Genomic DNA, 23,982 nt, shown 5'->3' on the forward strand with positions numbered 1-23,982 from the left:
GGAGGAATGGAGGGTTGTGGTATGGGACATGTAGTTTTATTAGAATTTTTATAACTTCTCATCTCCACCTCCTCATAAAATTGATACCTCTCTCGAACACGAACACACACGGTGGGGGAAAAAAAAAAAAACACAAAAGTAGCACTCCTTTCTCTGTCCCCAAGACCACTCGAGCAATATCAAACACTTACACAAAACCATAAACAGTGGCTCAACACCCTGACGTACTACACAGCCATAACTACCACACAACACACCTTCAGAGAAACTAGTTAACATCCTCATAGACCACGACGCAAACACGAGTCATATAGGACCCAGAAAAGAGGAAATAAGTTTTACAAGATGCAAACTAAGCTGCCAAACCCGACACCACCATCACGCCAACACCACCATCACGCCATTCACCCGCACACAAATAACAAATATCAAAAACTCACGGCTACCGGCCCGGACATCTCCAATTTACACTTAAAACACCTTTGACCACACCACATATCAGCTCTCGCAAATATAAACAATTTCTCCTCCCAACACTCGAGAATTTGCCAAATTTGGAAACTCGGCCAAAATAATTACCAACCTTAAGCCAAACAAAGATAGGAGAGGAGGAGATTGGGACCATACTCTGCAGAGCATTTTCTTTTTTTTTTGTATACCTTGTCGAGGCTCGTATGAGAGTTAACACACAACTCACAGCAAGGGAGGTATGAGACGAGGGGTGGGAGTGGGAAGGACAAAACGGTGGGAAACAGAGGCATTAGGAGATCTGTGTGAGTGAGAGGAATGGGGCGGGGAATGTGGGGAATACAACATGGACATTACAGGGACTTTCAGGAAGGAAAGCAGGGAATTTGAAGGACGTGGGTTTGGGTGGATTAACGGGGGTAGAAAAGTTCGAGGATTTGGACGGGGGATGATAAAAGGTGGGGTGAACAGCTGTTTTGAAGGCCTGGAGGGAAGAATGGGATTGAATAGACTATAGAGTGAGGGAGTTTAGTCCAAAGGTGGAGAAAAAGAGGAAAGAGTGAAGGTGAGCAGTGATTCGTGATTTTGGTAGTTTTACCAGAAGGGGGTTGTTGGCATACCTTGAGCGCCCTGTGGAAATGTGGTGTGGACAAATCACAGAGAGCAGGGGGGGGCGCAAGACTGGAAAGGAGATGGTAGAAGACAGAAAGACCACCGACCTGTCTGTAGTGAGAGAGGGTGAAAGGCCCAAAGACTCGGCCTCGTCGCGGGAGATACCAATGATCCGAAATGCCTTTGTTTCCAAAGCGTGAAGCTGAGAAAGGAGGGAGGCAGGAGCACCAGCCCAGAGGGGAGAGCAGTACCACATCAGGCTGAGGACAGGAGCTCAGGTGGGCCGAGGAAGGACTTTGCACGACGGAGGATTCCCAGTTGGCGACTGGCCTTGGAGGCTAGGTTTGAAATGTGGCTTTCCCAGGAAAGATAATGGCAGATAGTGAGACCCAGAAGCTTGAAAGAAAGGACTTCTTCCAGAGGATTGTTGAGAAAGTGGATGTGGGGGGGGGGGGGGCGTCGAAACGGTCCTTTCGGAGAGACATAGTGAGCATGTGAGATTTGTCAGGATTGAAAGAGATGTTCCACGTGTTGGACCAGTTTGTGATTTTATCCAGATCTGCAGTGAGCAAAAAAGCTGCTGCATGTCGGTCTGAGGGATGACAGTTGGTACGGCAGAGGGTGGAGTCATCAGCAAAGATATAAATAGGATTTTCCAGAGTCGGAGAGATCATTGATGAAAACCATAAAAAGAACAGGGCCCAGAACGCTACCTTGAGGAACTCCAGCCTGGACAGGAAGAGAGGATGAAAGAACTCAATTTGGTGTCACACGTTGACTGCGACAGGAGAGGAAGTCTGTGAGCCATGAGTGGAGATGGCCTTTGGATACCATAGGAAGGGAGTTTGGTGAGTAGGGAAGGGTGCCAGACTGTGTCAAAAGCACGTGATATGTATAGGGATACGGCTCGGATTTCATGTCCGGCATTGAGGACCTCCATCCATTGTTGGGAGAGCAGAAGCAGCATATCCAGGATAGAGTGACCTGGTCTGAAACCAAATTGATGATCGAAAATCAGGCCATTGGAGAAGAGGAAGGATTTAATGTCTGAAGCGATGATGGATTCCATAACCTTGCTGATGATTGGGAGACGGCTGATTGGTCTGTAGTTGCAGGGATCTGTTTTTGCACCTTTTCATGCAGGGTAGTAATGTTTGCTGATTTCCAAGCAGATGGCAGATGACCTTGAGCAAATGAGAGGGTGAATAGAACAGAAAGAGTGGGTGAGCAAGAGCAGAGGAGCAGGTATTTTGGACACGTGGGCCGATGCTGTCTGAATCAGTTGCAGAATCTGAGTCGAGGTTTGACAGCAAGCTCTCCACCTTGTCAGGAGAAAAGGACATATTGTCCAGGGACAGTTGGGTGCGACTGGGTAAGGTGGGTCAAGAATGCGATTGGTTTTGGACACAAGATTTCGATGCAAACACCGAATTTAGGCATTCAGCCTTTTTACATGCGGAATCAACAGTGCAGCCATTTGAGGTCAGGGATGGGATGGATGGGGAACATATACCAGAAACAGATTTGATTAGATGCCACCAGGATTTGGAGGAGGGAGAGAGATTTGAAAGTTCAGACTTGAGCTTAGAAAGATGTTGTTTTCTGGCTCTCCTGAGGGTAAATACACACTTGTTCCGAGCTTTATGGAAGGAACTGAGATTACCCTCAGTTGGGTTTGCTTTCCATGAGGCAAAGGCAAGTTGTTTCAGGACAACTGCCTCGCCACAATCTTCAGTGAACCATGAGCGGGAGGAAGGGTAGGACAACTGAAGACGAGAGGGGATAAATCTGTGCATGAGGGAGAGCAAGTTTCTTTGAAAGAATTCCCAGGATGAGTTGATGTTGGAGAAAGTAGAGATGGGAGACCAGTCTATAAGTTTGATGGCTGCTTGGAGACCCTGCCAGTCTGCTTGAGTGAAATGCCAGACTCGACGGCGGTGAGGTGGTTCTCTGATAATAGCCAGAGAGATGTTCACTTTGACAAGGACGTGGTCAGAACAACCAATTGGAGCGGAGGAAGAGCAGCCGATATTTTCAGTGAAATTTGTCAAAATCAGATCCAGAAGAGATGGAGAACCATTGGTTGAGATCCGGGTCGGGAAGTTGACCGATTGAGTCGCAGAAAGCTTTTGCTGAAGTGCCATGACAGGTGAGAGAGGTACCCACACCTAGTCAACTGGCATGATGACAATTCAAGTCATCACATATGAGGAAGAGAGAGTTTGGATGAGAAGATAGAAGTTGGTCCATGTTTTCGGAAAGTGAGGTGAAGATGGAGTCATCACTGTTTGGTGGACGGTCCAGTACACATATAAACATGAGGTGGGAGTGGAGGGGAAGCTGTAGACAGAGGTATTCCTGGGGGTGTGGGGGAGTGAGGGCAGTGCATGGAGAGTGAGGAATAGTCTTTGATGAAGAGAGCAACTCCTCCACCAGGACGAGGCTCAGGTCTGTCATTCCGGAGGAGGGAGTAACCAGGTCGAGATACTTGGGAGTCAGAGATGTCTTGAGGGAGGAAAGTTTCTGTTTGGCAGATTATGTCTGGTTTGTCAGTGGAAACCTGTATGGAAAGATCTGAAAGGCTTGAGCGAAGGCCCAGGATATTTGAGGTACACACTGTTAATGGAGAGGGAGGAGAGGAGGCTTTGGTTGCAGGGGGTGGGAGGGGAGGGGGAGGGTAGGACAAGGGAGGAGGGGTGGAGGTAAGGAGAGTTGTTAAAAGTGTGTGGGGGATTGCATAATAGCTCGGGGAGGGGCCAGATCAGGAGGAGAAAAGGCTCTGGTGCTGGGGGAGAGGAGGGGGGGGCAAGAGAGGTGGCAGAAGGCAGTTGAGGATTTGATGAGGTTGCGTGATGAGATGGAGGTGAGAGGGCAGTGGAAGGGGGCAGCTTTGTGGATGAGAGGGGGGCAACTTTGTGGATGATGGGGGGGCAACTTTGAGAAGGGTGAGTGAGGGGGTGAATGGTTGGAGAAGGGTGAATAGGGAGAGTTGAGGGAGAAAGGTGAGGGGAGAGTTTTTGAGAGAGGTGAGAGGGAGGCTTGGAAGGAGAAGAGTGTGATGGTTGCTTTGAGAGTGAGGGGTGACAGGGGTGAGTTGGCACTGAAGTTGGAAAAAATGATTGGTTGATTGAAAGTGAACATTCATAGCAAACTGGGTTTTTTTAAAGTTTTTGGTCAGGGATGCGATTAAACACATTTCTTGATGGATGCAATAAAGGCGAATTCAGAGAATGGAGAGAAGAAACGCTGCAGCAGTTTGATTTTTTTTGGGCAAGGTATGAAGGAAAGGTTGAATTGAGAGCAGTTTGTTTAAATAGTAGAAGAGTTGTGCATTATGAGACAGTAAAGAGGAACCACACATGTGAAAGAAGATGATGTATTATAAGAGATCGTTATTATTATTAGAGAAAGTTTTCATCAGATTAGGTCATGGAAGTGTTGCAGAAAAAATTGTGAGGTGAATGGTGAATTTGGATCGGTAAACGCAGGGGGTGGAAACAGATCATGTGGTTATGGGAGAAGCACGTGTCTATGGAAGGTGTATAGTCAAAAGTGAATTTATTTATTTTAAATAAGGATTGCGTAACATTCGGAAAAGGGAAGGTTGAAGTAAAATCGTGTAAGTGTGTGGTGAATTTGGAACTGTAAACGCAGTGTGAAGCTGTTGGGTCGATGAAAAGTACCAGGAAGAGGGGAGAGACACGTGGTTACAGGAGGTGTATAGATCGAAAGGATACAAGGAAGATTATTGATTTTTGATGGATTTTTGAAGAACAGGTAAGATTCGGGAATGGAAGGTTGTAGGAAGAAATCGTGAAGGTCATGGCGAGAGGTCAGCTCAGGAGAATAAAGATGCTGTGCTGGCAGGAGGAAGAAGAAGAAGAAGAAGAAGGATTGGAACTCATGAGTATGCAACGAGAAAGGTAGTTTTTTTTTTTTTTTTTGTATTTAAGACAAGAAACAAAGTGTTTAGTTGGGAGGGATGGGGGACGTTGGGAAAGTGGGGAAGATAGGAATCGAAGGTAATGGGGAGAAAATACAAATAAACACAATCGTACACCAAGAGGGGAGGGATGGGTCGGCCTCAAGCAACCCGGTAAGACAAGGTCGACGAAAAGTCACAAAATAGCACAATTTTTGAAACAAAACCGAACTAGGAACACAGTAATATGTCGGGGAGAAAATACAAATAAACATGATCGTACACCAAGAGGGGAGGGATGGGTCGGCCTCAAGCAACCCGGTAAGACAAGGTCGACGAAAAGTCACAAAATAGCACAATTTTTGAAACAAAACCGAACTAGGAACACACAGTAATATGTCGGTGAGAAAATAAACAGTTAAAATGGGACATATAACGACCGGAAACTTCATTTTGAGATCGTCAGCAGAGAGCCCTGAAAGAGACCTGCCGACGCTCCAAACCCTGAACCGGAAGTCAGAAGTCATTTGTGCTGCTTACGCAGTCTCCTTGGCTATTGGGCACAATCCTGGATGGGTCACCACTCTGACACAGTATACCAGCATGCTGGCACTCATTTTGCTGACCTCGGAAGGATGACAGGCCGAGTTAACCGCACCTGGTATTAATTCAACAGCTAAGCAGGATTTGAACTTGGGACCCAAGGATCCAAAGCCCTCCACCCTAACCATAAAGCCAACATCAAGCATAAACAAAGATCCCATGAAAGAAGTTTCCTGTAGACCTATCACATTACTTTGCACACTCTCCAAGGTTACAGAACGACTCGTACTCACACTCGCAAACCCTCACATCCCTCTCTTGCACACCCATCACAGATTCCACCACCGCTCTCTTCACAAACCTCACACAAAAAACATTTGATAGCTTCAACAATAGAAAACCACCAAAGTGCACTATTCTCACCACAGTAGACATCAGCAAAGTATTTGACACACTCCCAAAACTCTTACAAACAAAATGCCCAACACAAACATGCGCAACAACACCAAATGCTGACTGGCCAACTACCGATCATGCAGACAGTCGTTCGTAATTTTTAACGGCAAGTCATCATACACACAATACTTTCCAAACAGAGTCCCTGAAGGCTCAGTTCTCTCCCCCACACTACTCTTTAATCTGTTCAAGCACACCATTCCACAACCATCCGAGAACATACAAATAGCCACGTATGCGGATGATATAACCATTACCTCTCCTCACAGCAACATCAACACCGCCACAGCACAACTTAAACCCTTCCTCAGCACCCTATAAACCTGGCTCACTATCAACAGACTGAAAGTAGCCCCCTCAAAATGAACTGTCACTCTTTTAACAAATTACACGAAGGAACATAGTGCTGCACCACACATCACACTGAACAACATCCCTATCCCACACACACCAAACAAAAATACTTGGCATCACTTTTAACACATGCATGTCATTCTCAGATCATATCACAAACATTAAAAAAACAAAAAAACATGCACACCCAGGCGAACACACTTAGGGCATTCCCAGGCACTGACTTTGCACACCACAAAGAAACAACATCACGAACTTACAAACAGTACATTAGATCGGTCATTAACTACTTATTCACTCTCTCCTCTTTCAATGTATAGGGAAGTATCCACTCTGTTAGACTTTATAGTTTCCTTTTGAGCACTCAGGTCAATTGCATAGATTGTATACAAACTTTTAAATGCTGTCGTATCCAAAATGGGTTATTTATTTCCATTGCTTTCACACACCTTTTGGTAAGACTTGTATTCTTCAGGATAATCATTTTTTTCCCCAATTAATTTCCAATCCATCTCGTGGATAAAATGCTCCATCTTGAGAAACGTGAAATTGTTTCACCTCAGCATTATCACTCAATGCATTATTCTTATCATTAGCAGTATCACCATCTGGTTTAAAAAAAAATGAGCCACAGATATCGTGGCTTTCCTTCCAGAACACCCAAATTCCACGTGTAAGTTGTTTGGTTCAGTTTAACGTGTTGACATCTTCTTTTAAGGTATGATACATTGAGTGGTTTCTTTGAGTTAAGTCTTCTATTTAGCATCTCTTCTGTTTTAAGATTAGGAGTATATTCACTAATATACCAACTAATTTCATCAATAACAAATTTATTCTGAGCACCAAAAGCATAAGCAATGCCAAAAAGCAATCTATTTTCATTATCATTCCTTTGCAGTTGAAATATAATTTTAAGACCATACCGAACTTTATCATGATCACAAAATCCAAATATACCTATAAGAGGAACTGCCACAGTAAAACTATTACCTGCTTTTGTATCATCATTATACATTCCTTTTTTTTGACTACATCCAGGGTCTGTGTTTGTTCCCTTTGCCATATCAGGAATAAAACCTTCAACAGCCCCCTTTCCCATTCTATCACTATATGAATATAGTGTAAATTTCATCATTTCAGATGTAGCAGAGACAAAATCAACTGCTTCAACTTCTTGTGTTCCAAAATACAAACGCACACTATCAAACATTTTCCAGAAGAAATCATTTACGAGTGGAGCCTTTGTGTTATTCGCAGCCTTGGTGATTGTAAATTTACACAACAAGAAACTTTCAGCAAGATTCAAATAAGTTTGTTGATTATATTAATTTCAAAACTTTTTGTTCCATTTGTATTCCAGTCTGTTCCAGTTATAGCATTTACCTTGAAGTAGTCTTCTTTTTTAGTAGAGTTTGAGATGAGAATGGTATCATCCACATCATAGATACCATCAATTGTTTCCATACTTGTATTTATTTTGGAAAAAGGATGTTAAAACTTTTGAAACCCTGACCCAAGTATTTGAATTATTTTCTGTCGTTCTTTCGGAGACAACTGAGTTTTGCCTTTCTTAATTTATTTTATTGTTTGTAATTTATGGGATTCTTTTTGGGCATCTTTTATAATCTTTAGAGCACCCGCTACATTTCCCACAGCAGAAGCAGTTGAACCAATTATGTCTTTATACTTAAGAATAGTTGAAGCCTGGTGTTGGCACAGTGGTTAGGGCAGTGGCTTGGGACCCAAAAGGTCTTGAGTTCAAGTCCCGTTGGGACACTGAATATATATATATATATATATATATATATATATATATATATATATATATATATATATATATATATATATATATATATATATATATATATATATATATATATATATATATATATATTGTATACCAAATCGAAAACACCAGGGGGTTGACTCAGCCTGCCATCCTTCCGAGGTCGGCGAAATGAGTACCAGTTGTACTGGGCCCGGTGTATGCCCCGGTTAGAATAGGTGTGTCGTAAGAGGTGACCAGGGTTGCGTCAGGAAGGGCATCCGGCGTAAAAACCTATGCCAAATCATTATGCGGACAACAAAACGAATTTCCATACCGGATCGGTCGAGGCCCGGGTTACCAATGACCGCCACCGGTACCGGTGGTCAGCAGCGTACCAGTGGAAATTGTGCTACTGCTGGGCGAAGGAGGAGAAGGAGACGGGGAAGGCGAGTCCGGAGGCAGTGGGAGAGGGGGAAGGGTAGAAGTGTGCAGGTGAGAGTTGGAACTCTGAATGTTGGGACGATGACTGGCAAAGGGCGAGAGTTGGCTGATATGATGGAGAGAAGAAAGGTGGACATACTGTGTGTACAAGAGACCAAGTGGATGGGGAGTAAGGCCAGGAGCATTGGAGGTGATTTCAGACTGTTCTACCATGGTGTGGATGGGAGGAGAAATGGTGTCGGGGTAATCCTGAAGGAAGATTATGTCAAGAGGGTATTGGAGGTGAGGAGAGTGTCTGACCGAGTGATGAATGTGAAGTTGGAAATTGAAGGGGTGATGATGAATGTCATCAGTGCATATGCCCCACATATGGGGTGTGAGATGGAGTATAAAGAAGATTTCTGGAGTGAGGTCGATGAAGTGGTGGAGAGTGTATCCAAGGATGAAAGAGTGGTGATTGGAGCAGATTTCAATGGGCATGTTTGGGAAGGGAATAAACAGGATGAGGAGGTGATGGGTAGGTACGGTCTCAACAAGAGAAATGTGGAAGGGCAAATGGTGGTAGAGTTTGCAAAAAGAATGGAAATGGCAGTGATAAATACGTATTTCAAGAAGAAGGAGGAACACAGGGTGACGTACAAGAGTGGAGGAAAGTGCACACAGGTGGATTACATCTTAAGCAGGAGATGCAACCTGAAAGAGATTAGTGACTGTAAGGTGGTGGCAGGGGAGAGTGCAGCTCGACAGCATCGATTGGTGATCTGTAGGATGACTTTAGAGGTGAGGTTGAGGAAGAGAGTGAGGGCTGAACCAAGGACCAGATGGTGGAAGCTGAAGGAGGAAGACTGTTGCGTGAAATTTAGGGAGGAGGTGAGACAGGCGTTGGATTGTGGTAAAGATGGGTGGGATGATTGGGCAACGACAGCAGAAGTGGTGAGGGAGATAGCAAGGAAGGTACTTGGTGTGACATCTGGACAGAGGAAGGAAGATAAGGAGACTTGGTGGTGGAACGAGGAAGTCCAGGAAAGTATAAGGAAGAAGGGGTTGGTGAAAAGGAAGTGGGATAGTCAGAGAGATGAAGAAAGTAGGCAGGAGTACAAGGAGTGGCGGTGAAAGGCAAAAAGAGAGGTGGCAAAGGCCAAGGAAAAGGCATATGACGAGCTGTATGAGAAGTTGGATACAAAAGAAGGGGAAAAGGATTTATACCGATTGGCAAGACAGAGAGACTGAGCTGGGAAGGATGTGCTGCAGGTTCGGGTGATAAAGGACGCAAATGGGAATGTACTGACGAGAGTGTGTTGAGAAGGTGGATGGAGTACTTTGAGGAGCTGATGAATGAAGAAAATGAGAGAGAGAGAAGGTTGGAAGAGGTGGAGATAGTGAATCTGGAAGTGGGGTGGATCAGTAAGGATGAAGTGAGGACTGCTATGAAGAAGATAAAAAGTGGAAAGGCGGTTGGCCCAAATGGTATACCAGTGGAGGCATGGAAGTGCTTTGGAGAGATGGCAGTGGGGTTGTTAACCAGATTGTTTAATCAAGTCTTGGAAAGTGAGAGGATGCCGGAGGAGTGGAGATTAAGTGTACTGGTTCCGATTTTCAAGAATAAGGGTGATGCGCAGAGCTGTGGAAATTACAGAGGGATAAAGTTGTTAAGCCACACCATGAAGGTGTGGGAAAGAGTAGTGGAAGCTTGGTTGAGAGGAGAGGTGACGATTTGTGAGCAGCATTATGGGTTTATGCCAGGAAAGAGCACCAACGATGCGATGTTTGCTTTGAGAATGTTGATGGAGAAGTATAGGGAAGGCCAGAAGGAGTTGCATTGTGTGTTTGTGGATTTTGCGAAAGCTTATGATAGGGTGCCAAGAGAGGAGTTGTGGCATTGTATGTGGAAGTCGGGAGTGGTGGAGAAGTATGTGAGGATCGTGCTGGATATGTATGAGGACAGTGTGACAGTGGTGAGGTGTGCGGTAGGAATGACGGACCGGTTTAAGGGAAAAGTGGGATTGCACCAAGGATCGACTCTGAGCCCTTTCCTGTTTGCAATGGTGATGGACAGGTTGACGGACAAGATCAGACTGGAGTCTCCATGGACTATGATGTTCGCGGATGACATCATGATCTGTAGGGAGCAGGCTGAGGCGAGCCTCGAGAGGTGGAGGTACGCACTGGAGAGAAGGGGAATGATAGTCAGTCGGAGTAAGACGGAGTACATGTGCGTCAATGAGAGGGAGGGTGGTGGTATGGTGCGGTTGCAAGGAGTTGAGGTGGGGAAGGTCGATGGGTTTAAATACTTGGTATCAACTGTCCAAAGTAACGGAGAGTGTGGGAGAGAAGTGAAAAAGAGAGTGCAGGCAGGATGGAGTGGGTGGAGAAGAGTTGCAGGAGTGATTTGTGACAGAAGGGTAGCTGCAAGAGTGAAGGGGAAAGTATTTAAGACGGTAGTGAGACCAGCTATGTTGTATGGTTTGGAGGCGGTGGCACTAACAAAAAGACAGGAAGCGGAGCTGGAGGTGCAGAGTTAAAGATGCTGCGATTCTCGTTGGGAGTGACGAGGATGGATAGGATAAGATATGAGTATATTAGAGGGACAGCGCAGGTAGGACAGTTTGGAGACAAAGTGAGAGAGGCGAGATTAAGATGGTTTGGACATGTGCACAGGAGGGAAGCGGAGTATATCGGGAGAAGGATGGAGAAGAGAAAGGCCAAAGAAGAGGTTCATGGATACGGTGAGGGCGGACACGCGGGTGGTTGGAGTGTCAATGGAAGATGTGGAGGATAGAGCGAAATGGAGACGGTTGATCCGCTGTGGCGACCTCTAACGGGAGCTCGCCGAAAGAAGAAGAAGACTTAAGAATCGTTGAACTTATACTCATTAGAGTATCAATTATCCCATCTCCTCTAAATTGATGTCCAACACTCCTTTGTCTCTTAGGTTTATAGTATCCTCTACCAAGATACATACCTTCACCCTTTATAGTATGGGGAAAGGAACATCCCATCCCTTGTAATTATTTTATATTTTCCCAACTCGTGTTTCCTCACAATAACCATCATATTTATTTCTTGGAAAAATTCATGTGGGTGAATTCTGATGGATATAATGTCTCCATTAATAGAAATCAGGTGATTATCTTGGTCGGTTATCTTAAAATTTACTCTGTATATGGTTTTTCCTGACACAGGTAGATAAACCAGATTTTTGGGTTCCATATTGAATTTATAACCAATTGGGGTTGAGTATGTGCTGAATGATGATATTGTATTTGTTCTTATTCCATCATTATGAGCACCATCAATCAAATCACAGTGAATTAACACCAAATTTATGCCTGAGGATATTTGAATGACATTATCACTGTAAAATGTCCCATTCGTTTCAGTCTTTTTTGAGGAGAAACCCAATAACTTTTGAAATGAATTATTAATTGTTAAATTAACCTTGTAGTTATTTTTAAGTTTAATCTTTGATTTTGAAGTATGTTTTTGAATATCTATAACAATATTTTTGGTTCATCACCCTGTTCTTTCATAAAGCAAGCAATTTTGGAAAATATTTGAGAAATCTTTTATGCTCCAGGTGAAACTGTTATTGTTTTGTATCCACTTCCCGGATTATCACTAAACTTATCGTTTTTCTCTGATATCTTTCCCTCTATCGAGTGCAGCCTGTGGCTGCTGGTTGCATCATTGGTTGGGACGTGGCAATGCCGCTGATGCAGTGTCCCCTTTCCCAGTACACAAGTGCTCATTTTGCCGACCTCGGAAGGATGACAGGCTGAGTCAACCTCCTGGTGTATTTTAATTCAGTGGCCAACGGGGCTTGAACTCAGGACCCTGGGATCCCAAGCTGCCACCCTAACCACCAAGCCAACACCAGGCTTCTCTGTGATATTAAACGAGGTATTATAAGTTTCCATAGACGATAAAGATGCCTCATATTATTTTGTTGCATCTAGTTGTAGTGGGTATGGAAATGAAGATGTGTGGTCGCTTGTTGTGAAATTAAAACTGAGGATTGTGCTTTTCATCTTATTTAATATGGAATAAAATATCTTTGTATTGACATTTATTCATTATTTTCATGTTCATCAACTGGTCTAAAATGGCTGATGCTTCATGAAAACAATTGTTATTTCCAGCCTTCTTACTACCGAACAGCAATAACAGTCTATTAACTAATTGCGATGGGTCATTTGAAAGAAAACTAACACCTGAACCAAGCCTACTTAAAGCCTGCATAATGTTTCTCCTTCTCATTCTTCCTACTTTTACCAGATATATTGACCCTATAATTAAGAGAGTCCAGCAAATCAATATATACTCAATCATCCTTATTTTTCATATCCAATGGTTTATCAAAATACTTTGATTCATCCCTCACAGCTGAACCTTGTCTTCCATCTTTTGTTAGAAGAAACATTAATCTTGGAGTTAGTTTAACAGAGGGTTAAGCAGAACTCAAGAACCTTCATTCATCATTAAATATCAATCCCTTTTGTTGATCAAGATGGAATATTGCTGGTTGTTCTGTTGGAATGAGACCTGCTATGGTTTTTGAATTCGCTGAATATTCATTGTTTTGAAGAGCCTTCACAATACAGGGTGGCCTGAGTCACTTTACCCTTCCCAGTGAAGCTTTGTTCTTGAACTCTTTTCATATACAGGTTTTATTGTACAGTACGTAAAATAATTAATTTGTCATTGTATCTGTATGTACTCCATCATTCTTCTGAGTCAGTGTTTCCGCACACCATAGCGGGCGAGAAGGTGAGGGCAGAGGGGAAGGGACGGAGGGAAGTGCGAGAAATTTATCAGGGGTAAAGTAACTTTCGGGCTACTCTGTATAATCAGGGGGTTGATTAATCCCTTCCAGTTGTTGAAATAATCCTTCATCATCATATTCTCTAATTCTTCCTCCATCATTTGACTGAAATCTTTTAACATTTGAAGTTTTTTTTAGGAGTATATTCTATTGTGGGAACTGTGGAAGCATCTATAATTTTTTGTTGGGAAGTTTTTTTTTAAAGTGGTTTAAAAAATTTCTCACGTTTTCTTTCAAACGCTTCTTCACCCATTAGTTTCTGTCTGCGTTTCTTCTTTATGTCTTCCTGTTGTTTTACATTTGAAACCAACTCTTGATGTTCCTTAAATCTTCTTGCTCTTTCTTTCGCATCCATTTATTTATTGGAGAATATAATTTACTGAATTGTAAAGGTCAACAGGGAAATTTTCCTTTTCTTCATCATTGAAGTAGATGTGTTCAAGTAAATCCTTTTAATTAAATATTTCATCAAATTCTTTATTAACATTAATACGAGTTGTAATTTCTTCTTCACTAATACTTGTATCTCTGCTTTTCATACGTTGGTGTTGAGTTTCTTCATAAACATCAAAACCAAATGATAAAATCTTAACTCCATTACCACTCAGATGTTGAATAATTTGCCACATTCCTTCTAGATTAGTTTCTAATATCCCAAGACCACCAGATTTTAGTTTCTTTAACTCACTCTTACAATGTGAATATTTTGTTGTACCAAGAAAGACCTCCTCAAATATTTGTCCTTCATTCCTCAATCACGTATGTTCCTCCACTGAAATGTAGTAATAATCTTCACCTTATACTTTTCCTGGTCGCATTGCTCTGGTTGTTGTTGATACAATACGAATCGCATGGTGTGTTTTAAAAAAAAAACTTTCAATATTTTCATTTTTACTATTCAAGAACCTTGATTTATGAAAGTTTTTTCCAGAAGCAGATTTACCCACAAGATTAATAATAATAGTTGCCATTTATATATGTAATTGTTTATAAAATAAAAAAAATATATCCCATAATATCTCATCTTGTTTCACAACAATATATTTATATTTTTCTGTCGTGTGCTTCATATAATCCTCAAATTCTTTTTTACTCCACAACGGAGAACAATTGTCTCTTCAAAAATTGTTTATATCTTTTGAATTTAACTTGAATAAAATAAAAGTATTAGCATTGTTTCTTATTGAGTGACTAGGGAGTTGAAAGTATGATTGACGAAGATAAATACAATTACAAGAAGAATGCCTCCCTCTTGTGTAGTAGCGATCCTTTCCCATTTGGTTTCTCTCATTAACACAATCATCAAAGATAATGCGGTTCTTTTTTGATTTATCCAAATCTTGGGGTGAAGGTATGTCATCCGTATTATCACTAAGAATACAAGTTATAGGTTTTGATTTCTTTTTACATTTCTGTGTATCACACAATAGTTGTATTATATCTTCAATGTTGTAATCATTTAGTTCGTTATGAAGTTGAAAAAACTGATTATATCATATTTTTGAAGACCCGCATTGAAACCTTGTGAGAGTAGTTGATACTCAGGTTGAAAACTTGACTTTGTAAAAATTATTAAATTATCATAATCTAAAAAGTTGGGAGTAAGGAGCATCTTTAAAAGCAGGCAGGTTTTTCCACATCCACTTGAACCAACTATGAGACATCTTCATGAATTTGAAAGATTTTTTATGGTTGTTAAATTTTCTTATTTTCCTAAAAGGGTAAAATATCATTCATTTATATATTTGGAAAATAGGTTATTAAATTTTTTATTGGCTTTTTTAGAAACTGTTTTTTTCCTAATTTCAGGTTTAATTTCAAGATAATCCATTATTTTATTTATACAATATCTTGTGTTGATATTTTCCTGAAAATGACAATCGTTAATAATATAAATCATCAATCCATGAAACATTACCGTCATTTGTTCGGTCTCTTCTCGTAAGAAAAGGTGTATTATCACCCTCGTACTTTACATTCATTTCTCAAATCAATCTTGCAAAGTGATTCATTTTTGATGTAATTTCAAAACAGTTATGTTCTTTTTTAAACATTTTTTTATTTTCATTAATTAGAAGATAATCACAGAACATACATTGTTTATGGGCTTCTGACTCTGTGTTTAATCCCACTCGATCACATGCAGGACAATTCTCAAATTTGTCATATGGAGAATCAGGGAATTCAAGAGGCTCAAGATCTAGTCAACTATTCATATTTATAAAGTAAAACTTCACTTCAAACAAAATTCATCTTTGGTACTTTCATTGGTGATTTCACAATCATCTATAAAATTACTTTCATAATTCGTTTGAACACAAACTCTCGGTATCATAACTGTCTTCTGTTCCAACAGAGATACAATCACTCATAATCTTCAAAATCTTCACTTGAATAATGACTCGTATTTAATGAGTAGAAAAAATATTACCATCGATATCTATATAATTTTTTTCATTAACAGATTCAACTACTACATTTTTTAATATTAAAGGTAATTTTAAAATGCTCCTTAACTACAACTGAACAAAATTACATTTCACCTGATATATTAACATCCTTTATTTCATCAAGATTAACATCTACAGGGTTGTTGAAAAAAAATACAAATTTCTCCTTGCATATTGCAGATGGTCTCGTCTTTTCTTTTGAAAGCTTCATCCATAAGGTTTTTCTTTTTCGATACTTTTTCTTGTTTCATTGCTTTTTCTAGTTTTGAATATATTGCCAGAAGGAGAGGAGAAACTTATGTTGGAGCTACTTTAATTGATGTTCTTCCAGATATACTAAAAGCCCTTCCACTGAAGGAAATTGAAGAACTCATATTATTCGTCATAATTGTTTTTATTCAATAGTTGTTATATTTATCTTTATGCAATTTTACATCCTCGACATATTTCTCAGTCTTTTGCAAATGTAGAGATTGATTGAAACTTGTCTTTTGTGTCTTGATACATTGTATTTATTAAGTAAAAAAAAGTTGGTGAATAAAATGGTTTTAAGCACAGATTCACCCATAAATGAAATAGAATTTTCATCAAGAAAATTTTAGTTTAAGCAAAGTTTTGCAATATAAATATGATGAATACAACATACTGTGACGTTTGTAATCATGAATATAAATGTGAAACGAACACTTTCAAACCAACAAACACACATTCAATCTTTTCAGACAAATATCTCCATTTGAACAAGAAACAAAATATTGTGATAGATGTAATAATGATATTCTTTTAAAAAATTTGTAGTGGACACCTTCAATCACGCAAACACAAGAAGAATGAAGAAAGGGAAGGGACTACTAAATTCTCTATTGAAAACACTGATGGGGCATTAAAAGGGCATATAAAAATATGTTTGTTTCGCTTTTAAGAACCTGGACCATCTTCAATCATTGGAGCTGTTGATATGGTTAAACAAAGTTTTGAAACTGTAATTAAAAACACATTCAGTGAAATGAAAACTTTTAAGTTTTATATTGGAGTAAAATTGAATATGGGAAGAGAAGGTCATGAAACTACTCCCTATATTAGGACAAACCCTCACTTTATCACATCATTTCAAGATTTTGTAAGATGTGATGTTTTCGATCAACTCCAGAGACAAAAACAAGTTGTTGATAACACTGTAGTAGGTAGTGGATTTGCGATGACTAAAATAATCTTTTTAGATGTACAGGTAGTCGTCGACTTACGACCGCGATCGGTTCCTACCGATCGGTCGTAAGTCGATTTGGTCATAAGTCGGCCAACCTTTATTTTTAGCTTTATTTATAGTGTACAGGCCTATTTGTAGTGTACAGGCCTATGTACTGTATAGGCCGATGCAAAAATTACCGTACGTATATTATACTGTATAATGATATAATAATCATCTGTAAGTCATATTTTATTAACATTTTCTTTGTTCAAGTCAAACACTGCACCACTACAGTACAATTGGTTTAATACTGTATTTGCAAAAACATACAAAAAATACAAAACATGTTATTGGTCACTCGTGCTTGGCTGTGGATCGTCGATGTTATCTGCTGGGGCAGCGCTCGGGTGAGTGTTTTTTTCGTCAACATGGTGAGCTTTGTCTGAATGGTTTGTTTCTTTTTCTCCTCGTAAATTTCACGATATGGACGAAAAACGTCGTTTGCCATCCGTTCAATCCTTGCAAAGCTTTCAATATTTGGGTCCATTTTCTCAAAATGTGAAAGAACTTTATTTAATAAAGATAAACCTTCTGATAATTTCTTAGTGGTGAATTTCCTTTCTGGCTCCTCCTTCTCTCCTTTCTTCTTCCGCCACTCTTTCTTCTTCCAATTCGATTAGCTCTTCATTTGTTAATTCTCCAGATTCTTGGTCGAGCAACTCCTCGACATCTTCCACTTCACACTCCAAAGAAAGGTCTTTTGCCAGTTTTAGTATTTTTTCCCAAACCTTTTTAAGTTCATGTTCACTGTCATGTTTTATATGTACAGTATATGTATATATTTTGCATACATATAAAAGAAGGAGAGGCGGCGCCTCATACGTGCATGTATGCAGATATACACACATTATTTCTTTTTCTTTTCACTACTGTAGCGTCTGCCCCACCCACCCCACTGTTTTCATCATAGTAGCCGCGTTGTCTCTGGCTTTTGTCAGGTCAGGTTCGATCTGTGACCTGCTACAGGTACCATGTAAACCTGTACTAACCTGTTCCATGGTCGGGTTGTCGGCGACTAAACCGTCTCCCCCACCAGGTTTTCTGGTGAGGAGGGTGTTTGGATATGGACACCCAGCAGGATTAAAAACAAAACCTGTCAAAGGGCGGAGGAGCTCCTTGTGAGCCAACGGCCATCCATATCTAGTGCCCAACTGTGTCTGCGGACGTCCTCCTGCAGTTGGGTCACTTCTTATTAGGAGGTTGGTGGCACGATTTGCACTCCGGCCACCGTAAAACCCTTCATTCCGCAAAAACGCAAAAAAATCTGAAAACCCACTCCGTGGGAGTACCTCCTGTGCAGCTTCCCTTCGCAGGGCAGCTCACCGGATGACGGGATTGGGGAAAAGCCTTCGGGACCCCCAATCTTTGATAGGAGGGAAACCACGGGGTAACATCCCTGGGTCAGATTGCGGGAGAGTGTGTCGGAGTGGTGCTGAGGTGTCGTCCACCAGACGGCGGTCTCCTTGGGTTAACCTGAGGCGGTCCCTTCGGGTGGGTGCCTGGAATGTCCTATCCCTAAGAGAGGATGATCACCTGTCTCTGTTATCATCTGAGCTCAAGCGTTTGGACATCGGGATTGCAGCTCTCTCTGAGGTTCGGAGACCGGATTGCGGAGAGATAATGGTGGGTGGTTACACCTACTATTGGTCTGGTCGCTCTGATGGTTACCATACCCAAGGAGTTGCTGTAGCTGTGTCCAATCAGCTGACCCCAATGATAATTGAGGTAACACCGGTCAACGAGCGTATTATGAGATTAAGGATTCGTCACTCCTTAGGTGTAATTTCCCTGGTCTCTGTTTATGCTCCGACTGAGGCGAGTGATCTCACCGTGAAGGATGCATTCTACGCCACACTCGAGTCTGTGGTTGATCAGTGCCCCAGACGAGATACACTTCTAGTCTTGGGGGATTTCAATGCATCGACTGGAACTGATGGGGACGGTTATGAGGTGTGTGTTGGTCCCCATGGGTCAGGAACTATGAACCAGAATGGCACTAAGTTCCTTGACTTTGCAAGAAGTCATGGACTTAGGGTGGCTGTTTCATGGTTTCAGCGCCCACAAGCTCATCGCTGGACTTGGTATTCCAACGCTGGCGGTGTGGCAAAGGAGATTGACCATGTCCTCATTGACGGTCGTTGGAGGATGATCCAGAACTGCAGGGTCTACCAGAGTGCTCAGTTCCTCAATACTGACCACAGGCTTGTTGTAGCAACTCTAAAGCTGCACCTTAAATCCTGGAGAATGGTACCATCCCAGCCGAGGCTGGATGTTGCCAAGCTCAGGGATGAGAGAGTAGCTGAGGAGTTTGCGAACAGGCTGAGTGGACACTTGGGGGGGTCTGGGTGCTTTGGGGGGTCCTGAAGAGTTGTGGAGCACCTTCAAGACCACCGTCCTTGATGTTGCCGGTGGATGCCTTGGAGCTCACCGCAGGGCAAAGAAGAATTTTGTTTCTCAAGGGACACTGGATACCATTGACCAGAGTCGCAGGGCCAGGCTGAATGGCAGAGCTGAGCTGTTCAGGGAGCTGAGGCGTAAAACTGTACGTGCACTGAGGGTGGACAAGGAGGCCTATGTGCGAGGAATCTGTGAGGGGGTAGAGCATCACCTGTGGACAGGTGATTCTCGTCCCGCTTACAGGGGAATTCGCGCATTACGTTCATCCAAGCCCATCCCTCGGAGCACTACAGTTCGAGCAGAGAGTGGTCGGCTCTTGACAGAGGAGTCTGAAGTGAAGGCCCGCTGGGGCGGTTACTTTGAGCGGTTGTACCAGGCTGATCCCCCAACTCTCGAGTTGGACGTCAAGGGTGTTACAATCCCTGTTGCTGACCCTCGAATCAACTGTGGTCCACCTACGCTTGTGGAAACACGGGCTGCGGTGAACCAGTTGAAACGGGGCAAAGCTCCAGGGATCTGTGGCATCCATGCCGAACTTCTCAAGGCTGGTGGAAATGCTGCACTCGTGTCGTTGCATGCAGTTTTGTGCTCTGCCTGGAACACAGGCATCATCCCAACTGACTGGAAGAGGGGCCTTGTTGTCCCTCTCTGGAAAGGGAAGGGTGATCGCCAAGACTGCAACAACTACCGAGGGGTGACGCTGCTCTCAGTGCCGGGCAAGGTCTTTGCTCGGATAATTCTCGATAGGGTTCGCCACCATCTGCTTGAGCACCAGCGTCCAGAGCAGTCAGGCTTTACACCAAAGAGGTCAACGATTGATCGTATCCTTGCACTTCATGTCCTCACCGAACGCAGACGAGGGTTTCGGCACGGGCTGCTTGCAGCCTATGTTGATCTCTGTAAAGCGTTCGATTCAGTGAATCGGGATGTCCTCTGGAGGATTCTTGGTCTTCGTGGGGTGCCACCAAAACTGATCGATCTGATGTCTGAACTCTACTCTGGTACTGAGAGTGCTGTGAAGTGTGGTGGTACCATCTCTGACTTATTTCCAGTTGTTACTGGAGTTCGTCAGGGACATGTACTTGCCCCCACACTTTTCAGCACTTGTATGGACTGGATTCTAGGGAGGATGTCGGAGAGATCAAGTTGCGGTGCGTCATTTGGGAATGTCAAGATCTCGGACCTTGACTTTGCAGATGATGCAGTCATCTTTGCGGAGACTTTAGACATCCTCTTGGGGGCCCTCGAGGTGCTGAATGAGGAGTCGGAGCCGTTGGGATTACGGGTTTCGTGGGTCAAAACTAAGATCCAGGCTTTCGGTGACATGTTGGATGCTGCTGTCCTGTCTGTGTCTGTTTGTGGTGAGGATGTTGAGGTCGTGGAGAGATTCACTTACCTTGGCAGTGATATTCATGTCTCTGCTGGCTGCGAGTCAGAGGTCAATAGACGTCTGGGTCGGGCCTGGGGAGTCATGGATTCACTGGATCATGGGGTGTGGCGCTGCCGGTACCTGTGCGGGAGGACGAAAGTCCGAGTCTTCAGGTCCTTGGTACTTCCAGTCTTGCTCTATGGGTGCGAGACTTGGACTCTGACCAAGGATCTGAGACGGAGACTTAATTCCTTTGGTACCAGGTCTCTTCGGAGAATCCTTGGCTATCGCTGGTCGGATTTTGTGTCCAACGAGCGGTTGCTGAGAGAGACTCGGATGAGATTTGTTACCTGCATAGTCCGTGAGCATCAGTTGCGGCTGTATGGACATGTGGCTCGTTTTCCTGACGCTGATCCTGCTCACCAGATTCTCTCAGCGAGGGAGCCTCATGAGTGGAGGAGGCCAGTGGGCCGACCACGTGCCTCATGGTTGCAACAGGTTGACCATCATCTCAAGGAGATGGGGATGGGCCTGGCATCTGCCTGGGGGATGGCCAGACGGAGGCCCCTGGAGTACCGGCGGAAAGTGGACGCAGCGACGTGCTGTTCTGGCACATGCTCCCATACCTGACCTGACCTGACCTGTCTCTGGCCCCAGCCACACGTGTGGAGACTGTTTTGAAGGAGGAGCTTGAGTGGACAAGGTTGTTGCCTTTCGTATATTTTACATACATTAAAAAAGTCGTAAAGTCGAACAGTCGTAAGTTGCATAGGTAGTAATTCGACGACTACCTGTACACATCTGGAGATATTTCTGCCATTCCTAACACAGATCAAAAATACATCTCATTCACAAAAACAATTCATACATCCCCCATAACCCATATCAGATTTCTTGACACATACAAATTTATGGCAAGTCCATTATCTAACTTAGCATCAAATATTAAAACTTACCGAATCTTAAATCACATTATTCGAATCAAGAAGAGATTGATCTCATCACAAAAATGAATATATCCATATGACTATATGGATTCATTTGAGAAGTTTAAAGAAACACAACTTCCTTCAAGGGAAAGTTTCTATGGAAGTTAAATAAAAGTCATATTTCCGATAGAGACTGCACACAAGCTAAAAAGGTTTGTGAGAAGTTTAATATAAAGAATCTTGGAGAATATCATGATTTCTATCTTAAAACTGATGTATTGTTATTGGTTGATGTGTTTGAGACTTTTAGAACGGTCTGTCATAATTAAAATTCTTATGGATTAGACCCCGCTCACCATTACACAGCCCCGGGTTTGGCTTGGAGTCCCATGTTAAAATTGACAAAACAGGATTTTGATTTAATCAGTGATATAGATAATGATGGAGAATGCTAAAAGAGGAGGAATATCCCAAGTATGTTCCAAGAGATATGCTAAAGTAAATAACAAATATCTTCCTGATTAAAATAGGAATGAGGACAACTCTTACCTGATGTATTATGAGGCTAACAATTTGTATGGGTGTGCTATGTCTCAATCTTTACCTAATGGAAAACTTAAATGGGTTTAAGAAAAACATGAAAAAGTTTTACAGGACATTATCTCCTCTCAAAAATAATTGGTTGAAGCTGAAGTTGGATATTATTTTGAGGTTGATTTAAAATATCCAGAAGAACAACATAACAAACATAAAGACCTTCCCTATGCCCCTGATAAAGAAAGTCCAATCAAAGAATGGTTAAGTGATTACCAACAGTCATTTAATATAAAAGGTACATCTACAGAAAAACTACTTACGACATTAAATGATAAAGAAAGTTATGTTTTGCATCAAAGGAACTTGAGGCAATATTTATCTGCTGGGTTGAGAGTTAGGAAAATTCATAGGATTTTGAAATTGAAACAAAGTCATTGGTGAAAGGAGTATATTGATTTTAATACAAAAAGAACAGAAGCGAAAACAGATTTTGAGAAGGACTTTTATAAATTGATGAATAATGCTGTATTTGGAAAGACTATGGAAAATGTTAGGAATAGGCAAAACATAAGACTTGCGCCAACTTGGAAACAGGCTTCAAAGTTAATTTTTATCGACCAAGTTTTAAGCGAGCGGAGGTGTTTTCAGAAAACTTTTGTGCTATTCATTTGAAAAAAGAGAGTATTGAAATCAATAAACCTATTTATATAGGAACATCAATTCTTGACTTGTCAGTCGCTAATGTATGACTATTATCATACTACTTTAAAACCAAAGTATAAGGATAATGTATCATTGTTATATATGGATACAGATAGTTTTATGTTAGAAATTAGGACAAGTGGTGTATATGAGGATATGAATGATAATATTGATATACGAGCCGAAACCCCGTCACAGACGGATTCCGTTCATTCAATCGCCCTCACCAGCTCATCCACACTCGAGGGACATGGACTGGACAGGGCGTGCTTGCCCCCACCTACTCATCCCCCGCCCCTGCCCCATTCCCCCCCGCCTTCAATTTGCTTACCCCCACCCAAAAATTTAATTACCCTGGCCCCGCCCCGCCTCTTCACTCCCCTCCCCCCGTCTCTTGATTCCCCGCCCCACTTGCCCCTGGGCCCCGCCCCCCTGTCCACCTCCTCACACTCAACCCCGCCTAATTCACGCCAGCCCCCACCCACTCATCCCCCGCCCCATTCCCCCCCCCTGTCTCCCGCTTTCAATTTGCTTACCTCCGCCCAAAAATTTGCTTACCTTTCCCCTCGTCTCTTCATCCCCGCCCCCGCCTCGACACTCCTCGCCCCCGTCTCAACGAAAAGTGTTTATTCTGCATCAGAGTTCAAGGTTGACTATTGCCACTATGTGCGATGCACTCTTGCAGGTACGAAGTTTCTTTCAGTCCAGGTCACAGTACCGAGAAAAACGTGACGCGACCGCAAGGAGCATAAAATTGGTCCTTCAGTATTAATATATAGATACTAGTGCGTGCCCGTACGTGCGTGGCCGTCCATGAAAAAAAAATTCAAACCGCGTGCCAGAAACAACAACCACACAGGCCGTTCCTTCGCTCTCGCGTGCCCGTACGTGCGTGGCCGTATGTGCAAAAATAAAAAATAATAATAAAAAAAAACTTTCAAACCACGTGCCAGAAACAACAAC

General features: G+C 42.4%; 1 protein-coding gene across 2 annotated transcripts in view; it reads left to right on the forward strand.

The window, feature by feature from the left end:
- The window catches only part of LOC147026839 (WD repeat and FYVE domain-containing protein 3-like), a 188,925-nt gene that overhangs the window by 515 nt on the left and 164,428 nt on the right, over nucleotides 1-23,982 (forward strand). The window lies entirely within an intron of this gene.

This window comes from Eptatretus burgeri, chromosome 5 (genome assembly GCF_056783735.1).
Source record: "Eptatretus burgeri isolate ZD-2024b chromosome 5, Ebu_testis_v1, whole genome shotgun sequence".
In the NCBI taxonomy this organism is placed as follows: domain Eukaryota; kingdom Metazoa; phylum Chordata; class Myxini; order Myxiniformes; family Myxinidae; genus Eptatretus; species Eptatretus burgeri.